Source organism: Chroicocephalus ridibundus, chromosome 1, assembly GCF_963924245.1.
Source record: "Chroicocephalus ridibundus chromosome 1, bChrRid1.1, whole genome shotgun sequence".
Taxonomy (NCBI): domain Eukaryota; kingdom Metazoa; phylum Chordata; class Aves; order Charadriiformes; family Laridae; genus Chroicocephalus; species Chroicocephalus ridibundus.
The window spans coordinates 205,163,904-205,188,354 of NC_086284.1; the positions used below are offsets into that span (position 1 = coordinate 205,163,904).

The window sequence follows — 24,451 nt, forward strand, 5'->3', positions numbered from 1 at the left end:
CTCCCGCCTCCCCGCAGCCTGGGGTGGCTGAGCTCTTTCTCGCAGCATGACAAACGCAAAGAAATCCTTCTGCAGAATTAAGTTGATTGATATTTAAATCAGCAGCTTTCAACCTGCAGCCCGTGTAACCCTGCAGGTACAAGGTAAGTAACCAACAAATGGGAAGCCTGTTGTCAGAAGGCTTATATTTTCCACAGGGGGATACCTCATCTGTTGGGGAAAATATCTGTGCCCATAAACGTAAATTAGTCCACAGCCTCCCAGATGTGAGTTTGCCCATAAACCATTCAATGTTCTGGTGGAACAGCATTCCTACGGAGTTAGAGTTTAGCCACAAGATAAAAATAGCCAGGGCTAACATTTGGAAAAGTTGTCTATGTTTTGTAAATTTGTAAAAAACCATTATGCAAAACCAGTTGTGTCATGCCTGTGTCATTTAATATCACAAGGATTTAAATCTTGGCTAACTCAACTGGCCAGGCCAGTTCTTTTATAATCCTGAAGAAAAAAAAAGTCATGTGTATTCTTTGTGGGGCTCTATTTTTGTTGTTGGCTTTTTTCAGGCTTCTAACTCTTTCTCCATTGCTGAACCACTTGCATAATGCATTGCAATTTTAATTCAGGCAGAAAAGCAATTTCTCTCTGCCAATGGCCTAGGCTGTAGGAAATGTTTTACCAGTAAAATTGGACAGGCACTTTTATTGGTGACTGTGGAGGAGGAGGAGGTTAAACCACGCGAAGCTGTTTCTGTGTTCTAGCATTTATTAACACGACAAGGCAGGGACTATATTTGCTCTCAGAGGGGCTGGTGGTCAATGGTGCAACACAATTTCACGCTGCGCGAGGAAAGCTCTGCCTAAACCCTTTGAAGGGCGTGAATGAGTTCAGCAGAGGCTGCTGCTTCACCTGGTCCCATCACACAGAGCGCTCAGCGTACAAAAATGCTTTTTGGCTGCAAGCTCATCTTGCCCCATCCATATTTATTGAAGATAACGCAGAATTAGACAGCCCTAATGACACTAAATGACACTCAGCTCTTTGCAGTATGATGGCAAATGGCCTTACTGAAGGAGGCACATGCTATTTGCTTTGGTTTGCAGATGTGGAAACTGAAGTGCAGGGGTGAGCTGCTGAAGGTGACAAATGCTAACTGGCAGGACTGCAACCAGGACCCAGTCTTGCTTTTTTCTGGAGTGCCCTCGTGTGACCTGTTCACAGACTTTGTATTATGGACTAGCTCCAGCCTTGCTTCTGCACTGCTGAACTTCTGACCTGTCATGTGTGGCTGTGGGTCAGCAACTGGGACATCCCTGGGGGCTCAAATGGTTGACTCCCTCTTGGCCCTGGGCGTGAATTAGCCACGCTCCTGCTCTCTTGCTCTCTGCAGCACTTTAATTAAACACTCTGCCCCCACTCTGAGCTTCTTACAGAAGCATCTTCATCCCTGGAAGTTACTTAATAAAAAGTTCAGTAGCTGTTGTGCAGAAGTGCTGTAAGGGCAGCTGGGCAGGACATTGGATCAGATGATCTCCTGAGATCTGCTCCAGTCATAACTGATTTTATCTGAATGACTAAAATATGTTGACAACCTATTTTCTGGCAGGGATTGTGCTGAGGAGCCTCAGTTGTTTATCACCTGCCATCCTGTAAGAATCGCGGTGGCGCCAGTCCTTGTCCTCCAGAGCTGTCGCTGCTGGAACCAGCCTGAGGCCACCGGTGCCTTGGGATGCATGTACCAGGGTTGCTGTCTAACCAACGGCTGATGGTTTGGCTCTTGAAGATGCTGGGCATGTGTCAGCAGCAGGATCCTCTCAAATTAAATCACAGTTGTCCAGAGTACACTTGATTTTCATGCAACTGACTTTCCTGACAGCTCTCCAAGGTGGAAACCACCAAGGAGTGAAGATAGGCGCCTGCTTGTGGCACAACACTTTTCCTGAGCTTCAAAGATGCTAATCCCACTCAGTTATTAAAATACAAATTTTCCTTACAGGATGGGTCAAGCACTTACAGAACTTGGTTGGATTTTTGAAAGCCTTTTGACTAAGCTGTTACAAGCACTTCGGTGACCTCTGAAAAATTGCTTGGGTCACCACTACCTTGGGATCTTCCACATTTTCATGCCCAGGCCATAAATACACATGCATCTAGAGTGTTGTGGGAAAATAACAGAAGATTGGCAGGGAGAATTGTAAACGTGGTCAAGTGACTTGCAGCTGGGGTGTAGAAAAACACATATGTCATTCTAATTGTTGTTTAGCCTTGTGTGTTGGACAAGTAAAGCATCTGTGTTTAGATAACATAGGCCTGTGATAGACTTAGAGGTTCCCTATGGAACATGCTTGAGATTTCTGCCCTGCTGTGGCAAAGATCAAAGCACAGCGGTAAACTATGCCTGCGTGAATCCCTGACATACAGCCAAAACCAGCAAGTTTGGTGATATTCTAGCATGGACTGAGCTCTGCAGTGCCTGCGTCTCCACTTGTGTGCCTCTGACGGAGTGCTGCTTTGGGGATTCCCCAGTGTCAAGGTAACGAAAATAAATTTACTTTTTGCATTTCATCCGTGGTTTAGTGGTTGTTGCTGCATCCTGCCTGTGCCGTCTCACACAACTGTATGGTGTGGTCAGCATCTATGTGTGGAATTTGGTTCCCATTTTCACTATATCCGAGCACCTGCTATTGTACTTTTAAGAAGGGAAACACTATTATCCCCGTTTACAAAGAGTAAACTGAGGCACAAGCAGCCCAATGCCCAGATGAGGAGTGCCTGAATCCTCCCTGTCTCTCACTGGAAGTCTGATGGGAGTTAGGTAAGAAAACGCTTTTTTGGTTGTGCAGCTTAATTACTTGTCTTGGGGCACAGAGGACAGCTACAAAGAATTCAACCTAGATTTCAAATAGCACCTTATGCACCAGACAATTCCCCTTCCCCCTCCCAAAGGGGCAGAAATATAATGTTCACAGAAGACAAACAAGTTGTTGTCCTTGGCAAGTACTGATATTCTTGATTGAGTAGTTTCTCTGGTTTCATAGTTTAATTCAAATCTAAATATGACTCCAATTATTTCTCAGCATCTTAGGAATGTGATTTTTCTACTACTGTGAGTTTTGAGTTGTCACTGCTTTGAAATCTTTTAAGTTAGAATTCTTACACATTACACACATTTATACCTGTCACATTGCATTCTCCCACTTGCTTTTGAAAAGAAGGAATCATTAATGTGGTTTTTGTTTCTCATGGGAAAATATATTTTCTCTTTCTAGAATTACATTGAAATAGAGAATCAAAATTGAGCTTCATGCATTTTTTTCCCAGTAAATTGAACTATTGTACACTATTTTTCTGTCAATACTTTGTGTTGACTTATATTTAATGCATGCCATTGTCATTTCCAAAGCTTTCATTCTGTAGGGAATTTAGATACATATCCTTGGTCCTTTGAATGTAACACATCATATTTCTACAGACCTTGGTTTGCTTTCTTTTAATTCCTCTGTTCTTTGGAGGTGTCCTTTCCTGTGCTTGAGAATATTTCTCATTACTGCATGGATTCCAGCTTAAAATTACGCTCCTTCTCCACACCAGCTGGTTCATCAGTTCCCTTTGAAATGTGAACCTGTGTGCAAGGGTATGAATGACACGCGACAGACAAAATGCATTCTCCTTAGGGCCAACTCTTATTTAGAATTTGGTTGCCTACAGGTGAGGCGTTGGCCCTTTGGGTGAAATGCAGAACCCTGCAGCCTGTTGGGTGTTCACGGACCCCTCTCCAGTGCACACGAGAGCCCACAGTCTCAGGATGGGACCCATAATGGTCAGTGCTCCAGGCAAGCCTCAGAGAGCTGCTAAGGTGAGGGCAAGGCAAGACCTAAGCATCAGTCCTCAGGCACCTCAGCCAGGGCCGTGGGCAGGCACCTCCAGAGAGGACTTGTCAGCGCGGATGCTCAAGGACCTTCCTTTCACAGAATCAAGCGGGACTCCTTCCTTTAAAACTGGGCTGGGGGAAAACATGGCCCATGTGCCCCCCTCCCCCTTGCATGATAGTTTGAGTTTTCAAAATACAACAAATTAGAAATTTCTAACCATGCTCCGATGTAAATTTGATGGCACTGTGAACACACAAAAATTTTTGCATTTTTGGTTGAAAGCAAGTACTTCTTAGGGATAAGCTGACATTTATTCTAGATATTTAAATGGGTTTTTATCAGTTCTTGCTCTGTACATTCCTACCTAACCCTTCCAACAGTGCATGCAGTCTGTCTGCCCTTCCCTCTCTTTCCATTTATGTCACCTTTTCAGAATTCCTCAGTCATCTGTTGAAATTGTGATCTATTACCCACATCTATGATTTCTAAAACTAATAGAGGAACAAATAAAGAATAGAAAGATGTGCACACTGGTATATTGCTGTGACTTACTGTTACAGTCCCTCCAACTTCTAATCAGACAAGGTGATTCAGGAGCTGTGATTCAGAGAGTAGCTGGTACTTTGATAGTAAACATCTATCTTCTGGGTTGGGCTTTTTCTTTGCTTGTTTGTTCTTAGACTTGCTGTATGAGGTTTGAATGGTGTTACCTGATAGGCTTTTCAGGTGCAAATCTGCAATGTCAGCACATAAACAAGATGACTGCAGCAATTCCAGACCTATCAGCCCAGCTCTGGGAATATATCTAGAATAGATCACTCCTAAGGTGCACTTCCAAAGTGGAGTTGAGGTACTTATACCCACGACTGCAAAAATTACTCCCCTCAAACCTATCCCAGGAGGTACTACAGATACCTCTATTCCTGACCTGCAAACTCTGTCCGCATGTAGAGCAGCAGGTCCATGCAGCTCCCTGTCTCGGTGCTTAGACATTGCACCTGCCCAGGGAGGGTCTTCCCACATTTGTTGGGCAATCCAGTCCAGTTGGCATTTCTGAGATTAAATCCCTCTTACCCTGGCCCTCCTGATGATGCTTCACCCATCTCCATGAAATTACTTGGAAGTCACTTAGCAGCCAGGTGCTGAAAGCACCGAGCTGGGTTGACCCAGCCAGCAGCCAAGCACCCACACAGCCGCTCGCTCATTCCTCCTTCCTCAAGAGAGGAAAGAAAAGGAAGAACAAAAGCAAGAAAACTTGTGGGTTGAGATAAAAGCAGTTTAACAGGTGAAGGAATGAGGGAAAAAACCCCACGGGTGATGCAAAGGAAATCACTCACCACCTCCCACAAGCAGACTGGTGGCCAGCCAGTCTCTGAGCAACAGCCCCAAACCTCTCCTTCTTCTTCCTCTCCACAGTTTTATTGCTGATGTGACATTATAGAGTACAGGATATCCCTTTGTCCAGTTCAGGACTGCTGTCCTGGCTGTGTCCCCTCCCAGTCTCCTGCCCACTGCCAGACTGGGGGGGGGAAGCAGAGTGGGGAAAACAAGAAGCCTTGATGCTGTGCAAGGACTGTTCCGCAACAGCTAAAACATTGGTGTGCTGTCAACACTGGTTTGGCCACAAATCCAAAACGCAGCACCATACAAGCTGCTGTGAAGAGAGTTGGCTCCCCCAGCCAGACTCAGTCCCAGGATGCAGAAGGGGGGTCGAGTCCTGCTTTCCATGTTTGCTCCTGCACATTACCCCAGACGTGGCAGGCTACCGCACAGGGCCAGCCTGGGCAATAAGGAGTCTGAATGAGCCTGGGTGAGCACAAGGACCACCAGACCAGTGCCAGCCACTTGTGTCCTTGGTCCCCTGACATCCCCAGGAGGTCTGATACCCATTTTTATGCCACCAGACAGCTTCAGCATGAGGGGACATCCCGAACCTGTCAGTAGGCTCCTGGAAGATGTGCTTTCAGATCCTCTTCTGGCACAGGAGGGAATTCAATTTACCATGTTTGCCTTCAGTACATGAGCCTGGTATTCAGCATTCCGGCATTCAATGAGACACTGGGTGCTGTTGGTGTGTTCTAGCTGCGTTATGAGGGTAATGGACGGAGTCAGCCCCCAGGTTGCCCAGGCTGGAGTCATGTCTGCGTCTTGTCTGGGACATGGGCACTGAGCAGCTCCTCCCGACAGCCTGGGGCAGCTCCAGCCTTGCCTAGGGGTGCAGCTGGAGTCCCTGAGAAATTTAAAAACCAGTATCCCTGTACCTCAGCATGGCGCTGAGCAGATGTTTTCAGACCCGCAGATATGAACAGGGGTGGAATTTCAGCTCATAGCTCCTCCAGCTGACTTGGTCTGTGATGCCACTTCTCTACTGCCTCCCCAGTGCCACAGCACATCACCCATGCTCACAAGCACTGCTTCAGAAAATGTCTGAAACAACAGTGGTCCATTTCTTTCTGTTCTTCCTTTAAATATCCACCATGATCTCCAGGCTTTAAGCAGCTAGTGCCCTAAAAACATATGCATTCATCTGTGTGCTCTATTAAAGACAAGGAAGTCAAAATAAGAAAGATGTAGGGAAGTTTTCAACTTGAAATGAAATGTGTAGTTACAATTGCCTTAGTTCTTTTCTGGATCTCTTGGTGCTTCAGAAGGAATCTGAGCATCCTGTGTCCACAAGGATAACAAAGGCAATCCACATGCACCTTAATTGTTGCCAACAGCAATATGATCTGACTCTCATGGAATCAAGACTCAAATAAAAATCCTAATGTCAGGAAATCAGCTCTGTTGTTTATAATACCTTCTGTTTGAGCTATAACGAGGCAGAGAGGCGACGAGGAGGTCTGAAGCTGTAGGTATTTCATAGACTATCAAATCTCAAGATGGAGCCAGATCCGTCCACATAAATATTTATATTAGAGAGACAAAGCTGCAGCAAATTCTTGGCTGATGTGAAGAGTCTTCAGCTGATGTGAATTTTTAGGGCTTGTGCTTTCCAGCAGGGCTGTGACAATTCACATCAGCAGAGGAGCTGCTACTCTATAATTAGCCAAATCCTTGCAACAGGGACTGCTGTCACCTTCCCATCAACCTCGCTCTCTGCACACAGTTCCTATTTAACCAGTCGCAAAAATGCCGCTTATCAGAGCATCTCCACAGCGCACCGAACAAAAGATATGTGAAACTCAGGCTCGCTGTCAGACAGGCAGAACCACGGAAGACAACAGCATTAATTCAGGATCTTTAGTTGTATTAGAAGATCAAAGATCAGCAGATCAAAGGAGACAGTTTCCTTCGCAAAATGCTGGATGCAGAAGTTGGACTGAAGTTGCTCCTGAGCCATCGGCTCTGGGTTACAGCAAGGGAGGCAGCGCGGGATGGAGTGTGGGGAAGAGGGGAGAGCGCGGGCGTCTGCCTCTGCCTGCAGCCTGGGTCGCTCCCATGCGCATCAGGGTCTGTGAAATTGGCTTTTATCCTGAGCGTTGCATCTAGCAAAGCCGCCTGTTCATACAGACAAAATAACAGAAGGATTACTGGGGTGACGAGGTCTTGGCCAAATGCCCTCCGTCATATTTTTTTCTGGGGCAGCGGGAGGAAAAGACAAGCTTTCCCCATCTCGCTGCAACGCGAGAGAGCGTGGCTTGATCTGTGTGGCTCTGAGCAGCGCAGCAGCAGCAGGTTCCCTGGTAAGCTCGCAGCCCTGTCCTGTCCACTGAAGCCTGATGGAAAAATAGGCCAAAAGGGGTTTTCCTGGGGTTGCACAGACCCATCAAATGCCCAGGCAATGCCAGAGCTTAGCTGGAGGAAAGTGCCTACGGTATTAGAGAAAGGCATGGACAAGCAAAGTAATTAGAAACTGGAAACCAAAAAGATCACAACATTCCAATGCATAAAGTGAACATAAAGCCCATTCCAAATGCACGTGCAGCCCTCATTATTCAAGCAAAACCCAGGTTTCACCATAGGCCGAGGTCAGTGGGGTCAACCCTCCAGCTCACCTCCCAGATCACAAACCACCCCTGGGCTGCAGCAGTGCCTGTGGATGCTCCACGTGGGTTTCCCTGCTCCGAGGACATCCATGCCAAGAGTGTGGCTGGGCACCGAGGGCAGGAGCTGGGCTCTGCATGGCGTTCCTTAGTTTGATTTCTGGCGTGAGCGTGCTGGGGCTGTGGTCTGTCATCGCCAGCACCCTGATCGGACTGTTCAGACCAGGACCACGGTGCCCTGCCCCAGCATTCCCATGCCCGTCTGTGCTGTGCGGGCTCTGTGCACAGCCCTTACAGAGACCAGGGGTTTAGCTGCCAGCTCGTCCTCCTTGCCAGGCCCCAGGGCAGGCTGTTTCTTTGGGAGATGAGTGCTATTTCAAAGACATGTCACCCTTCGGGAAAATCACCAGAGTGGGTGTTTTGTTTCCAGGAGTGACTTTTCCCGAGGCTTTCTCAGCAGCGCTGCCTGCGTGGGCTCCCACGCCAACCCGCTCTCTGGAACAACCCAGGCTGATGCTTTTTTCGGCAGCTTGTACAGAATTTGATTGCTTTTGCTCTGGACCATGACTGTATACTTCTACTTCTGGCCTGGAGGATTTGCAGACGTCGGAGCAATCCCTGGGACACTCTGTCCTCAGGCATGTCTGCATGCAGCATCCCTGGATTCTGGGGATTCTGCCCTCGCCACCTCTCCAGCTAAATGCATGGACCCTGCAAAAGAAGGGAACAACAAGGTGCCTTCACACACTAGGATGGATCACATAAGTATTATTCAAGGACCAAAAACTTCTTAAAAACAGAGTAAAGGCAGTGGGGTAGGAAACATTCACCTCAGCATGACAGCACTATGAAGAAGAGCATCTCTGACTCCACTGTCTCTCAACACTTCTGCAGCTCGTTCTTTGGCAAATAGGTATTGCCTTACCCCTGAGCCAACACCACTCAGATTATCAAAGAGTAGTTGAAAAGGTAAATTGCTTTCTGACTACAGCTTTATACCACCCCTTTCCTGCGTGATTTGTTTGTTGAAGCTCCAGAAAACTGCAAACATCATTTCCGGACTGTTCTTAGAAGGGAGATATATATGTGTGTATGAAGTATGTGGGTGTGTTTGTTTATATATATGAATATACATATACATTTTGCTTATTGTCTTTTATGTATGTATGTCTACAGAGAGAGGGGGAGACAGCAAAATGGGTGGGGATTGATTTCCACCAGCCCTGTCCGTGCAGCGAGCCGCATCCTTGCTTCCCTCCAGCTGCCTCCGAGCCCATGTGCAGTGTTCTGCAGGCTGCTGCCACGCGTGTGCTGCCCCTGCTTGCTGGTGGGATGCAGATGTTGTGCCAGCCTCAGCTCTCGTCGTCACTCCTCCGTGTGCCCTTGGACGTGCTGCGCAGCCTGGGTGGCAGATGGAGCCTGCCCAGGGATCTCCTCCTCTGCCAGGGAGATGCTCAGGCCCAGAACAGGGCAGATGTGGGGCTTTTCTCAGCCCCTGTGCTCTCTGCCATGGGGAAGGGAGGGAGCATTAGCCCACAGGCTGTGCCTGTAATCCCCATGGGATGACTCCTCTCGCACACAATGAGAGCTTCAACATCTTCCCACCGTCTTCTGTATTTCCACACCCATTCTGAGTATGAACAAGCAACTGCTAGGCAAAAATAGGGTCTCAGTTGCTCTGGGGCTCTCAGCGTTTGACAGCAGTCATTGACATTGCCAAAGCATCAATGCCCACGGTGAGGATACCACCACAATCCCCACCTGCAGCCCAGTCTGGTCAGCCCTCTGCCAAGCAACAGCTTTGAACATGAGAACCAGTGCCAGGCCCTGCCAGGTCTGGAAGACACCAGCGCACTGCCAGGGTGTCCAGTCCCAGTGTTTGGTACCCTGCTGGGCTTGCTCCTGGGTGTGGTAGTGACTGGTTAGGGCAGCTTCTACTCAGTGTCTGGGGGACAGGAAGAAAGACCCCCATGGGTCACAGCCATGGTGGCTGTGCATCTAGCCCACACCATTCCTCTCTCCTGCAAGGTCCACCAGGCTGGGGTGGATACAGGGATCATCACAGGCTGCCCACAATGATAGGGAATGGCTGGGAGTTCCCCTGGCTTCAAAAGATCTTCCACATCCATCCTGAGTGGTCTGCTGTTGGTCATCATCAAGGACGCTGCCCTGCTGACCACTCCTCTGAGACCCTGCCCAAATCCTGTTGTGGGAGCAACCTCACAAGCTGCAGAGGCCACCAGGATGTGGCCGGAGCATGGGTGCATGTTTGCTGGGGGTACGCAGAAGGTTAGGAGCCTGTTTTGTGCCTACAGCTTCAGTGAAAGCTGCTGTGTGGAAGGATGTGGGAGGAACCAGGGAATGACTGTGGTGGCTGTGGCCAGCTGCACCACCAGGCTGATCAGTAAACTGGCCAGAATGGCTGCCCGTGAGAAAGCCCTAGGACTACTGGATGTAACCAGGGATTTTGGCAGCTCCAGACCATGGGATCCTTGTTTTGGGGGTCTGCAGGGCAGGGCCGAGCTGCATTTCATGGTGATGTGGGCTGGAATGGGGTCCTGGGCTGTGGGCAGGGCAGGTGGGAAAGGATGAGCCCATGGTGCCTTCCCACTGCCCTCTGCCCCAGAGGCATTCATGGTTCTGCCCCCCTGTATCAGATAAGGTATGTCAGACCTTAAAAAGTTCTCACTTTTTTCCTTGATCTGATTAATTTAGGCTTGCCACATACCGTGTGAGTTGTGCTGCTCCTCGAGTCTCCGCGATGCCTTGTCTGGGCTTTGGATGGGAGCTCAGTTCATCAGATGCTGGGTGCTTCAGGTCCCCTTAATCACCAACCTGTCAGTCTCCAATAATATTGGAAAAACTGGTAGGTACAGTGGTCCACTAATGAATAATTAAAGGAAGGTAATAGGATTAGTGTTGCATAACGTAGATTTATGAAAGATATTCCATTCACATTTTAAGAGTAATGTTAAATTAGTTTGAGAAGTTTCTGATAAACATGATGTTATTGTAGCAATAAGTTTAGACTTGTGTAAGGAAGCTTTCTCAATCTTAACTTGTATTCTGGCTGAGGTAAAAGATAAGACAAAATTGACACTGGGTCTTTTTCTTTTTCAGGAGAGATACAGAAGAAAACAATCATTATTGACAATGTTGGGGGAATCGGTAAAAATACTGGCACAAGCAAATAATGTGTATTTCAGTTTGCTAAAATACAACCTAATATATCTAAGAACAAAACAACGCAGGTCATGTTTGCCTAATAAGGTGTTCTGTCTTGCAGAGCAGTAATTCTGGAAAAGATCAGGGCTCACGGATAATCAGCTGTAATGAAATTGCAATATCATGTTGGGACCTTCAGGGTCAATGCTGCTCTTGAACATAGTCCCGAGCTTGGCACTGAGGAGGAGCTCAGTAAGGTTTCTTGCCTCCATATTTGGCACAGTTGCAGCTGGAATATGGGGTCCAGTCCTGGAGTTCACACTCCAAAAGGGATGTAAAAAATTCAGAGGAAGTTCAGCAGAGACCAATACTGTCTGAAGGCCTGAAGAACCTCTTACAGGAGACACAAAGTCTACCTATCTTCTCTAAATGGTCTGTAAGACTGCCAAAGGGCTTTGACGTTACAGATAAAGATACAACAGCCTTCTGCTTTTAGAGTCGTTAGGTAAGTTTAAGTGAGAAATATGATGTAATTATTTTCACTAATGAGGATGATGATTGTCATAGATTTGCCACCCCTGGAGAAGTTTGCGGTCAATATTTCTCTGAAGGTTATCCTCAAATTCAACTGTAGTTACTGGAATTGAATCAAGGACTAATTTGGAGGAATTAGGTAAGGACTCAGACAAATGATCTCAATTCTTCTTCCTGGCCTGATGATCGGAGCCCTATGCAAGTCTGAAAATCAAAGTTGAAATCTGAAAATTAGTATCTTTTCATGCCCTGCTGTACAATGTTCAACATCTTGGCAAATGCCTGGCAGGAGCAAAATTTGTGCTAGTGACTTCAGGGCAGCCAATACTCTCCTCCTTCCCTCTGGGGAGATCCAGTGCTTGTGTTACCTGCTGTGTCCCCACTGCGGGCTCTGCAGCTCTCTGTATGTGCCTGAGCAGCAGACAGATTTTTATGGCATATTTAAGACATATCAGATGTAAACTATAGAATCCCATTCTTTATTCACCTTTGTGAACCCTATTGTAATCTCCAAGCCTACGTGGTGGAATTGCAGAGTGAATCATGACTGGTGCGTTTGAGTGAAGCCACCTGTGTGAATACCCATCTCACTGCGCCATGACGGGGACGCCTGGAACCTGCGGTCCCAAACCCCCTCCTCCAGGGCCTTAAGCTGGCATGAGGGGCATCCCCACTCACTCAGAGGGAACCCTGACAACTGTGATTCTCCGATGGAAAGCTGGACAGGAGACCAGACCTGGCAGCCAGTGACAACGCCTAGGGCTAGCTATAAATCCGTCTATGTGCGCTAAGCTCACTGCTCCAGCACGTTGCACCAGCTGTCAGTGCAGTCCGCAGTGCCACTAGCCAACAAACACCCACACTTTTACTTCATCCCTTGTCAATGTGGGCTGTATCGTGCTCCCATCTGATTGCGTTAAGAGTGAATGGATGCGGAGCTCTAATCTTTGAAGCTTCTCATGGGTTAGGAGTGGCTTTAAGGCAAAGCTTTGTGATCGTTACCTGCTTCGACCCTGGGTTGCCAAATCACCGTCAGTGTCTGTTGGTACTTGCAGCCTTGTATGTAACAGTTTACCTGGTAGGCTGTAAACAAACATTTCTCAAGAAGATGGTGTGCGGCTCTACACAGCACGCACAGACAGTCTGGCTGTATTACTGCGTCCTTCTCACGAGTCCTCGGAAACTCCAGTACCTCTGGAATTTTAAATAATGCTGTGATGGTGCGTGTGTGTGTGTATACACCTAGACAGATACCCATATGCATATAAGGAGAGCTGTAGATATAAAATATGTATACCATAGACTACATACAATATCTATAACACCTAAATAATGTAATTATGAAGCAATACAGTGTACTTATATAAGCATATATATGCACACACACATCTATATATGTGTGTGTCTGTATGGAGAGCATGAGAATTTGTGAGTATAAGAGTAAAGCCACCACAGGCAGGCCCACCTCTTTTTCTTAGCACCTTCAGTTTGGTGTGAACCCAGAGCTGATAAAGGGCACTCAGTCAATAGCTCAGGCACTGAAGCTTCTCATTCTGCCCCATTCAATGCTGTCAGCAGCCCTGTGAGCTGCTTAACCCTGTCCTTTCGATGCACAGTAATTTAGCCAGGATGGACCTGTTTCTGGTGTGATAAGATACTGAGGTTGGCTGAGACTAAAAACTAACCTCGGGGCTAGGTTTGCACAAGGAGTCTAGACGTAGCAGCTTTCTCCTAGACATAGGACCATCTCTGCAAGCACTTCAAACCCATTGTTTTCTTTTAATTATTCTTTTGAGAAGACTAAGGCTTTGAAGAATTTTTAGAATGAGGAGCAAAAGCTAAAAATCTGCCACTCTGTGTGACTGTGTTTAACAAAATTCTCTATTTTGCCCGCGAATGCTAATTTAAAAGCAAGCAGCCAAGAGTGCAAGGCATTTCTGATTATTCTGTGCTGTTACAGGCAAGAAGGTTCAGGAATGAGAACAACAAACCAGATGTCATCACTATTACTTGAAACTCTTATTTCAATGATCACAGACGTTAGAGGAGTCTGGATTGGTGAGAAATGCCAGTCGCTTCCACAGGCTTCTTGCTTCTTTATTTTTTCATTAGGACTGTATATTCAAATGCAGCAGTACCTCCTTTCCCAGCTGAGACCATTAAAGCTTTATAAATATATGTTCATCCCATTTCTGGTTTTGGATTTCGTCACCACTAAGGTACCAGTAAGGTGCAAAAGTTATTTTTGCAGTGCAACTCTATGAAATCCCAGAGTTATCCTTCCAAGGCTTTTTGTCCTGTTTTTGAAAAAAAATAAATAATAAAAAGCAGCTGTTAGATGTCAACTGCTTCAGTAACATGGCTTGGTTTATTGACTATATGATAGCAATAAAGTTGGCAAAGCTTTACTTGACTTAAAAATCTCTACTGTCTCGTTCTCCACATTGCAGTAAACATCAAATCCCACCTTAGAAGCAGAGTTAAAAATCAGGTCCTTGGGGGACATCCGATGCTTTATTTTGTATCTTGCAAATTGTGTCTCCAAATCACTTCTTGACTTGTATAAACAAGGAAAAACCAGCCATACATGGCTGCATGTTTAAAAAGGCGCCTGAGATGGTTTCGTAAGTCCTCCTTGACTGGTCTTAAGAGACTTATGTAGTATAAGCTATTTTTAACAGTCTCACTGTGTAAGGATGAACACTGGAAGCACAGAGAATTAAATGTCTTCTCTGCAAGACCCATGCCTGCTGCGTAGGTGCACCCGCTGGGGCCATCCTTTTCTCAGGCAGGCACAAGGGATGCAGAGATATTTTTAGTCTTTGTACATATATATTTTTCTCTTCTAATCCATGAAGGACAAGCATTTTGGGACAAAGGACTGTGTCATCCAATGAGTCACGAGCAGTGCCTGTAGGACGGTTTATTGTTTCCAGCCAGCATGCAGCTTGCCAGAAGCACAGACATGCTTTTCTTCCGTCAGTTCTCAGCGGCTCAGCCCTCAGCTCACAGCAAACACTCTCCCCTGGTATTTCATCAGAAATGGTCCTCAGATACGCTTTCTCCCACCGCCATTTCACAATAGTCTCTTCAATTCTTGTGCCAGGCTTTCAGCCTTTCCATTAAAGGTACGGCCAAAGGATGTGATATTCCACTTCCCCTACGTCTCCCCCAGCCTGGGGCAGGAATCACCCCACAGTTACAAGCAGGTGTTCAGCACAAGCCTCTCTGCTTGGCATTTCCCAGGATGCAGACCAGATTTGCTTGTTTACACTTTGGTGCTGTCCTCAAGGCGTTCTCCCTAGGCCGGCTCAGGCTCTGAAGAAGGAGCACGTCACACACCAAGCTGTCCCTAGTAGCTACATCGTCCTTCCCTCTGCAGCCAGGCTGGTGCTGGACTGCCAGGGCACACAAGGGCCAGAGAAGGGTTTCACACAGTGTCCCAGTGCCCAATAACTGGCTTATGCAAGGCAGTTATCCCTCCACCCATGGTACTTCCACAACTCTTGTCCTCATTCCCTCCAGGCACTTGTCCTTAAGTCATAGTCCTTGTCTCCTCCAGCCAACAGACATTTTCACTCAGCCCATCAAATCTCTCCAGTGGATGCTAAATCACCTTTCTTTTTATTTCTCTGCTTCTCAGACTATGTTATTGTGGGTGGAAAATTATCTTTTACCTCCCCTTCTGCCCTCCCTCAGTTGGATTTCTTTCCATTTGCTCCTTTTGGTGGTAAAGTTGCAAGCCAGGGCTTATTAGTTCCCTCTCCTTTCCACCTGTCTGCAAAAGCACTTCATCTGATTTAAACCATTCTTGAAGGTACTGATTTTGCCTGCAAAGAAGATGCCAAGTGAGACTTCTGCACAGCTTATGGCAGAATGTGATTTAAATATCGACTGCCTTTCCTTGGCACCAGGTGATGCTTCATGGGACTGAGATTTCAAATGCAGAGCTTGGAAGGATGAAATATAGCACTAACCTTTAAGGCTTCTCCAGAAACTCAAAACGTGTCACTGATCAAATGTCAAGAGCAGTGCTTAGATATTTTATCTGGGCTATACGAATTGAAAACCCAAGCAGTTTGCTACATGTGTTAATTGACGATGTACCACTGAATCAAATCATTATGTAATGATTATTACTTATGCATTATTCTCCCGATTCTCCATATGCATACTTCCAGGTGTTATGATTTTAAAATGAACGACATTTATTTGAAAACATGATGAGGGAGATGTGCATGCCTGTAGTACACGGCTTTGGACTCCGCCATTTGAGTGTGCACAAACAGAAAAATTACAAAGCTTGAGTTAAAAGTACTTTGAAATTATTCCGTTCTGAGAAACTCTGGCTGTAAGCAATCAAAGGGAGCAGGAGCAACATTCAGGACCTGCCTCAAGAACTCCTCAAGACCAGGGTCAAAAGCCAGAACTCCTTTGGCACCGAGCTATACTGAGCTTGGTACGGTCGGGGAAGAGATCGCGTGACACGCTGCTACTCCAGCAAAAATGAACTTGATGATCAGAAGGTGTCTGTGTTCCTGAATATTTGTATGAACTATGAGCGCATAATCAGATTAGCAGCTTTTTATGGTGCTAAATTAGCAGATCACGTGTGTGTATGCTGATCTTAAGCCTGGGCAATTCTTTTGGCTTTAAGGGGCTACTTAGGTGCATGAAGCTAAGCAAACGTGTGACTGTAGTCTTCACAGAAGTTTTACAAGGCCTTTGTTCCAAAACTGGGTTAATGCAAGTGGATCCTTGACCCCCCATTGAAATGGGTTCTTCAACTGCTTCTGCTGGTCACACTTTTGTTGTACAACTTCTACTACTGCAGTAGGTAAGAGCACTGTTCACACGAGCAACGTTAGGGACAGATTTCACCTGGGAGAGTGGCAGGAATTGAAAAATACATTTACCTTGGTAACACCATCTTCAAATCAACAGTAGCTGAGAATGAAACGTTTTCTAAAAGCGTTCACTGTTGAATTTCTGGGATATTTGTAAAACCGTGTTTTGATCAACTACTGGATCCAGTGGTCAACCCAGACTGCTTTGTAGCAGGCTGCTGTAATTTCCACCCCCCTCTTTTGGTCTCATTCTTGAACTTTGTAGGTTCCTTACATCCAACAGCTCAAACTACAATTAGCACTGACTGTACCCTTTCTGGGTGTAGCACTGAGGCTCTTGCTGATCTCCTTAGGACCAAAAAGATGGCCAGGCTTTATCAGAAGTGAGCTGGGTTTATACTAATCATAAAAAATTTCCCAAGAGAGCTCACAAAATATCAGCATTTCAGTGCATGTGCTTTATAGGCATCCTGATAGTCCTTTAAATCTTATCAGCTCAATACCAACAATGGGGTGGTAAATAACTTGTATCAAGGAACTGACAGTAAAACTGCTATAGCGCAGCTTTGAAGGACGGCATCCAGCTGACAGGTCAACAGCGGAAAGGTAATTTGAAAAAAAATTCACTACTGCCTTGCCATCAACAGAAATTCATGTATTCAGCCTGTAACAACACCGGCTCCTCTCAGATTGGCTGCTTCTCCCAAGAGCGCAGAGACAGCAAAAGTAAATAGCCATATTACGTAGAAGAAACACAACAGGCAACAGCGTGTGTACATATATATCTATATGTGTGTGTGAATGCATTGCATATATAACAAATGTACATAATGCATATGTAAACGTAACAGATTTGGAAACACCGGAATGCAGCAAGCATTCCAGTAGAGCCTTACCACGTGTCATTCATGCATGCTTTATGTACACACCTACATTGTTTACTGAATCGATGCTAGAATAATTTGCCCAGCCCGTTTGCTCAGCTCCTCAGACTAGGACTGAAATCCTGCTCTACTGCTGTAGCGTAAGAGATGCCTATGACTCCGCAGTTCTTAAAACAGAACTGGAATTGGCAGTACTAAAAAGTGGTGCTTCTAAAATATTCATGTAAACATTTTACTTAAAACATTTGGAGGTTGGTCAGGCTTCTAAAAATAAAAGCAAAACAAAACACCAAAAGAAACTAGTGTGGTTTTCTGTTGTCCGTTATGGCTATGGTTTTTTCCCCTTTCTAACTACGGGGAATAAAAGAGCAGTAAATGTTTCTAAACCCCAAGTTTAAACCTCTCCAGTAGTCCCCAAGATTCTGCTTCCATGTGGATGAATCGATCTGATCGAAGCGTGTTGCTTGAAAAGCCATTCTTGAAATTCATCTTGAACAGTTATGGCTGCTTCTGTGTTTTATATTCATCAAATTCTGCTCTGAATGCAATGGAAACACCCTTTTCAAATGGATTTTACAAGAGATTTGGGGAAAGTTTTCCTAAGACAATCTTCTCCCTCACCTTTCTCTTCGCCATGTGAGCAGGGCACATTTTTTGCGGCGGTTAAACTAATCTGCAGAGATGAGCCCGTAACATGCAAACTGTAATAACCAACATTTAATTTCCTGGTGGAAACATTTCTCATGAAAAACTGGCAATGCTTTGGCAGATTTTTGGGAAGAGGATGGAGGGGGGGTGGAAATGAACAGAAGGTAAAGAGGGAGGGATTTGAATTTTTTTTAATAGTGCTGCCAGTAGATATGTGCATCCGGTTTCATTTAATTGTGTTCTTTTTTGTTGTGCTCCGCTGGGCTTTTTCTCTGCCAGATCATGGGGATCCAGAAAGTATCTGGTGGTCTGCAGTGACTGTACGGGATATCCACTAACACCAGCCTCAGACCCAATGTTAACGAAACATTCTGCTCTAGAGAACATACACCAACTTGTATTTGCTCACTTTGTCTTTACCTTTTTTAAATGCAGATGTTGAATGAAGGCCCTTGACTACCTGTCACTGGTGGTTGTATTCTGGCTGCTGCAAAAGCAGATTCGTGTCCTCTCACAGCAGAAATGTTGATAACACACAGTAAGCACAGCCAGCATCATTGAGATGATGGACAGGGAAAGCTTTAAAAGCTTTGTCAAGGGACAGAAACCATATGAAATAAAGGTAATTCTCCACATACAACCACCACAATAGCTCAGAAGAGGTCAGGAATGAACCTCACTGGCTATTTTTTACCTGCCATGACTAGTGCTGACTGCCACAATACCTTAATACTTCACCCTCCCAAGGACACCAAGCCTGAAGGCTCCCAAAATTTACTGTTTTACTGTTGAGTATGGACAGAAGCAGTAGCCCAAAAGCAGCTGACACACTACAAAGTCATACTCTGATTATGTGGCAATAAGGTATCCTGTAGCCGTATCCAAGACATTCCCATGAAACACTGGTTTCAGAGCATACGCTGCCATTCATGAGATCTCCATCAGAAAGTCCTTGGAAGTAACCCCCAACTTGGGAAGCCACAGGAGGAGAAACTGAACAGAAATCCGGAGAAATCCATTGAAGAAGTGGCAGTGTGTGGAGCTCACCGTTGTCCTACGTGTCTGTTCAGTTACCTTGACTGCAATAAGCTCTGGATCCAGCTCTCAAAAAGGCCAAAGGGAAAACACAACCAGAAAACCCAAATCCCCTTATGCAAAACCAGCTTTTTCCAGAGAATCCCATGAGTTACATTTCATCCTGTTTTCTCCGAAGCTTTTACAAGGAGTTCTCCTGAAGGAAGAGTTACCCCTTACGCAAACTCTCAAATTTCTGCTCCCTGTCTTATCAGCTGTAAAGCTATTCTAAAACACATTTCAACCATTATTTTATAACAGAAACAATACAGCTTTTTTTTATCCTTCTTCACATCTTGCTAGGAAACACTTATTTTCTGACCAAGCTGACTTCTAAGAGGACTTTCAGTCCGCCTTTCAGCGGACTTTTCAGTATTGCTGTTGAAACTAGTCCCTCCTTAGCTGCCTGAGGTGTCATTTGCTCACCCTAACAACCATAACAGGTTCTTTTCATCTCAGACCCTCATCTCATGGTGCTCCTCATTATTGTTTCAAAAAATACTTTTTCACAACAGTTGTGGAGAACCAGGAAGCTATTAACTGTCTTTCACCGATCTTGCAAAAGAGATTTATCTGTCATGAACAGGAAGCCGATGGCAGAAGCAATGAATCCAGGTCCTCCATGTCCTACCTACCAAGTCATAGGAGCAGCCTCCCTTCCCAGCAAGCCCATCCCTTGTTCTGTACATGTCACAGAACTTTGGTACTGACAGTTCCAGGCACCCAACAACCCCCCCTGTCACCAGTTTGCCAAATCCTTCTTCCAAGCGATGCATGGAATGAGGTAGGCAACCCAATATCAGTAATTAGATATGATCGCATTCAAAAATTTATTACAGTGAATCCACACATTGTTTGAAATAACTCTAGGTTTTTGTGGACATGGTCTGCAAGGAGAGCAGTCCCCAGCAGGAGATGGCACTGGGATGAGACCTGTGGGTTATGCTGCAGCTTCCTTCCACACAAGTCTCTCTGGCTCTGGAGTCTAGCTCCCTATGGGGCTAGGGAATTTGGAATCTAACCTCCAGGCTCAGGAAATTCAGTTTGTCTTTAAAGAGGCTTAGGCTCCAGCTCACAGTCTGCAGCAGGTAACCTGCAGTGAATACAGTGTAACCCAAGCGCATGCAGAGAAACAAGGAAGCACTGAGGGGACAGCATTATGGGCGAAGCACTCACACCTTTTCTGGGAAACCCGCAGGACGCAGGGCCTCTCTGGGGTACCTGTACACTGACAGATGCAGTATGGGGAACACACAGGAGGAATTACGAGGTCTGTGATCTGATAGGGGTCACAGAGACATGGTATGACAGCTCAGCAACTGGAGTGCTGCCAAGGATGGACACCAGCTCTCCAGGAAGGATGGGTTGGGAAAGCAAGGAGGGGATTCACCCTTTATGTGCAAGGGCAGGGGCAACGCATGGAGCTCTGCCTGGGGTGGGTGATGAGCCAGCTGAGAGCTTATGGGTTAGGATGAGAGGGCTGACTGAGGCGGGCAATGTTGTGGTGGGTGTCTGCCACAGACCACCTGATCAGTAAGAAGAGCATTTCCTACTGGTCTCAGGGGCTTGTGATTATTGAAGGTGTATCTTACCAGTAAAGACCAATGCAAAGTGGACATTGTTTATCTTGACTCTATCAAAGTCTTAGACACTGTCTACCAAAACATCCTTGTCAACAAACTGATGAAGTATGGACCAAATAATTGCATAGTGAGGTGTGGATCAGTGGCACAAAGCTCAGCCTCAACCGTGCTGTGACTCTGCATTCCCATGGTATTGCTTGCAGGTGCCAGTTCTGATCCTCAGCTCCTGGCCTATGGCACAGGCAGTCGAAGAGTAGCCTGTCCCCTCTTCAATAAACCTGAGCTGTCACCAGTGCTGATGGCACCTCGCACACTAGAACACAGACAGGATGGCTGAGCAGCTCAATGCACAGCTTCTGCTGCGGCCCCTGCTCAGGGGACAGGAGTCTCCATGGTGCCGGAGCAGTAGCCCTCTGAATCGCTCCAGCCCAAGTGCTCAAGAGTATGTCAGAGCATTTATCTGTTTTGGACTGATGCAAGGAGAATGGCTTAATACACCGATAGAAAGAAAAAAAAAATCTTTATCCTTTTAGGCAAGCTCTCTTTCAGCTGTTGAGATAAGATGGACTAAATCCAGAGGAACTGTGAGTTTTCTTTTATTAGTGATAAAATCTAAGCTGTTGTTAGAAACATCAAGGGGATTTTATAGGCTTAACAGAGACTCCTAAATTCCTCAGGAGGCCTGTGAATTTGGAGTCCAGATCTGTGAGAGCTAGGAAGCGCTTGGCACCTTATCAGCAGTCAGCTTGGCAGCCTTCAGAGAATGAAAATCACCTTTTTGTTCAACTTGCCTTGGTAGCTTGCCAGCCTTCTTGTTACTCACTAAGTCAACTGTGTCTAGAAAATACGCTCTCTGGTCTAAGCCACGGGATCCAAAACACAGCTTAATAAGTAAGCCACAAGTCGATGGGAGTTATATTGTATCATAACACCTCTTCAACAGGCAGAGGCGGTTCAGCTCCTTGACTGCACAATGTCCTAGCCAGTCGGTGGGTTTTGCTCGGTGGTGCCATTGCCTTGCAGGCACAGCATCCTCCCCATGAAGCTGCCTGGCCTCTTTCCTTCTGGAAAGCAGTGGGCAAGCAGGGACACAGAGAGGTAGTATGGAGGAAAGGACTGAGAAGAGATATAAGGTAAAATGCACTTGCACCAATGACTAGGAATACTGAATTATAATCACAGCTATCACCAGTCTCCCTCCTTTCCCTTCAAAAAATCCCAAATTTACATTTATTCTGTTGACATTTTCGCCCATCACTGGAGAAGCTGTCAAAGCCATGCCCAAGGCCCAGCCAGAGACCCCCCATGGCACACACCACAAGGGATGGGAGAAAAAAGAAATATGAAGGCAAAGGAAGGGATGTTCCTAAATACATTGTTTGCTCTGAAACATTAATTATTTTGCTGTTGCCTTGACCATTTGTGGAGTGCACTCCATTAAACATTCCTCATTTGCTATCCCATTAATCACAGCAAGTGAATCAGTAAATAGCTGTGATGAACGTAAGATATGTGTCAGCAAACACTGATAATTTTTTCTCTAAACAAAACTCTGTCTAGCTCTAGAGGAAACACTCCAAAAAAAAGGCTGCTTGCTCACAGATCTAAGCAAAATGTGCGCGAGAATCCAGGACGTGGCTGCTTCTTCCGTGTCTGGGAATTTGGGCGATTTGCGATGCTTCACTCTTTTAATTTCAAGTAGCAATGTGAGTTTGCTTGTTCTGCAGTGGAGAGTATTGGTGGTATCATTTCCTTTGAATAAACCTTCTGTCTGAAACACAGCTCATGATCCCTTCAGTGTGACAAATAACACATTTTATCTTCCCCTGGAGCCTGGAAAATCTGAGATGAGATTGGCACTGCAATATAAAGAGAGATACCCTTGAAAGAGAGGCGGTGGAGGCAAAACCAATTGGCCTGAATGGAAATAATCACTGGCACTTCCAGCCACAACCAATCCTCTGATTTCAAGCTGTATTTCAATGTAAAATGGCTTTCTCTTACCATGTTTGTACAGCACCTAGCACAATTGCATCCTAATCTTGACTGTGGGTTTCTAGCACTGCAGTAAAACAGACACTGAGCTTATAAAAAAAATACACAATTACATGTGTTCTTGCATGAGCCATCCATGCCATCAGCATAAATTAAATCCAGGCATGGGTCTTCATACCACTTCAACTTTGGACATTAAAAAAAATAACATAGTGTGCAGAAGAAAACTTTTCTCAACTAATCCTGCGTTTGAGAGCCAGGCAAGTTGGGAGTTTCTTTTTAAAAGATAAAACATGCAGGTGGTCTGCCATTTGCTGTGGGTACATAAAAGGAGTATTACACAGATAGCGAAGGAGAAATGGATGGATCTGGCAGATGGCATCATGTTCAGGGTTAGCCAAATCCCCTCTCAGGCACTGGAGCCCAGATGGCCAAGCAGAAACACTTTCTGCCACAAACCCTTTGCATGCCTTTGTGGCATCTCTGTGCTGGGAGGGGAAATATGTCACTTCACAATCTCACTGCGATAAAACAAAACTGGACGTATTTTGGCAAAGTATGTTCATTCTCAGGCACTCCTCAGCCTTGAAACTTTTCTCCCATCATTTGAGCCTCTGCTTAGCTGGAGTGCTAATTACCACTTCTGCACGCCGTAAAAGATGGTTAGCGATGATTTTGAAAACCAGGTTTACAAAAATGGGTTTCTTGCCCATGCATCTCTAAAATCAGTAAGGTCTCCCTGAGGAGCTGGGAGAGCAGGGACTGGGTGGATGCAGGTGCTAAAGGAACCCAGCAAGGGTGACTGGTGCTGATGGAAATGCTTTGCAAAATGCTCAATACTTCCCATTTGTCTTGACACGGCTCTTTAGCTTGTGGCATTTCAAAAAATCTGTTTTGCCTAAACCCACTGAAGGTCTGAAGCACATGGTTATCCAATAAATTCTCACTGCTTGTCTCACAGATGATATTGTAAGACATCCCAGGTGCTGAGACCTTGCAATTGACTCCTACCTGCTGCTTTTCATGCTCAGCCCAAGTTGCCAAACATTTGTCTCCGCAAATTTGAAGGCACCCTGGGAAATCCCAACTGGGGGCCATTGCACAGGGACAGTGACCTTCCAGTCCTGCGCGTCCTCTTCCATGGCATTGTGCTGACATGTCCAGTGCTGGCACGTGCACTGGCCACGATTAGCCCAACAGTGAAGTAAGGCTTGAGGAGATTTTAGTGAGGGCTACTTGACCCCACTCTCACCAGCATATCCCCAAGCTGCCCGATGCATTTGATAAATGCGCAACACAAGCAGAGAGAGTGCACAGGGACCGGATGGGGGAGAAGAAAGGGGAGGAAGAAAAGCCAAAAATGGGAGAAAGAAGTGGGGCAGGACAGGGAGGGGAAAAGCAGGGTTTCGCTCAGAGATAGCGGAGGAAGCCTCATATAGCTTTGATGTGAAAAGAGGATGAATTAGAAATTATCTTTAATCTCCCCTTTTCTTTTGCCTTTCCTGAAATGTGATGTTACCTCCACACAATCCCATCCTGCTCCAGACTCATTACAGACACCCTCAACACCTTTGACAAGCCTGCTCCCTCGCAAAGGCTTTCCCTCTCTCCTCTTGCCTTCAGCCCTCCCTCCCCACCGCCTGTGGCTGCTCCCTTGGTGCCTGCTCCCTCCCCAGCTGAAGGAGCCCGGCTGTGCAATCACTAGAGCTGGGTCATTGCCACTATCATGCCCTTCTCTACACATGCATCCTCTCATGCTGCCTTAAATACCTGTAAAATTCCGACAGTTCCTGTTCAGGGTGATTCCTCCTTTACCGTGAAAGCCCTCAGCTCCAGCACATCCTTCCTCTTCCTCCCTGAAAAACC

At 46.0% G+C, this 24,451-nt stretch overlaps 1 long non-coding RNA gene across 1 annotated transcript; it reads right to left on the minus strand.

Annotated features, from left to right (window-relative positions):
- Positions 1–3,343: 3,343 nt before the first annotated feature.
- Positions 3,344–24,451, minus strand: LOC134511037 (uncharacterized). Its single transcript, XR_010069774.1, has 3 exons — positions 24,356–24,451; positions 10,584–10,738; positions 3,344–8,566 (listed from the first exon to the last, which is right to left on the minus strand). It is a non-coding gene; the product is annotated as an uncharacterized LOC134511037 (long non-coding RNA).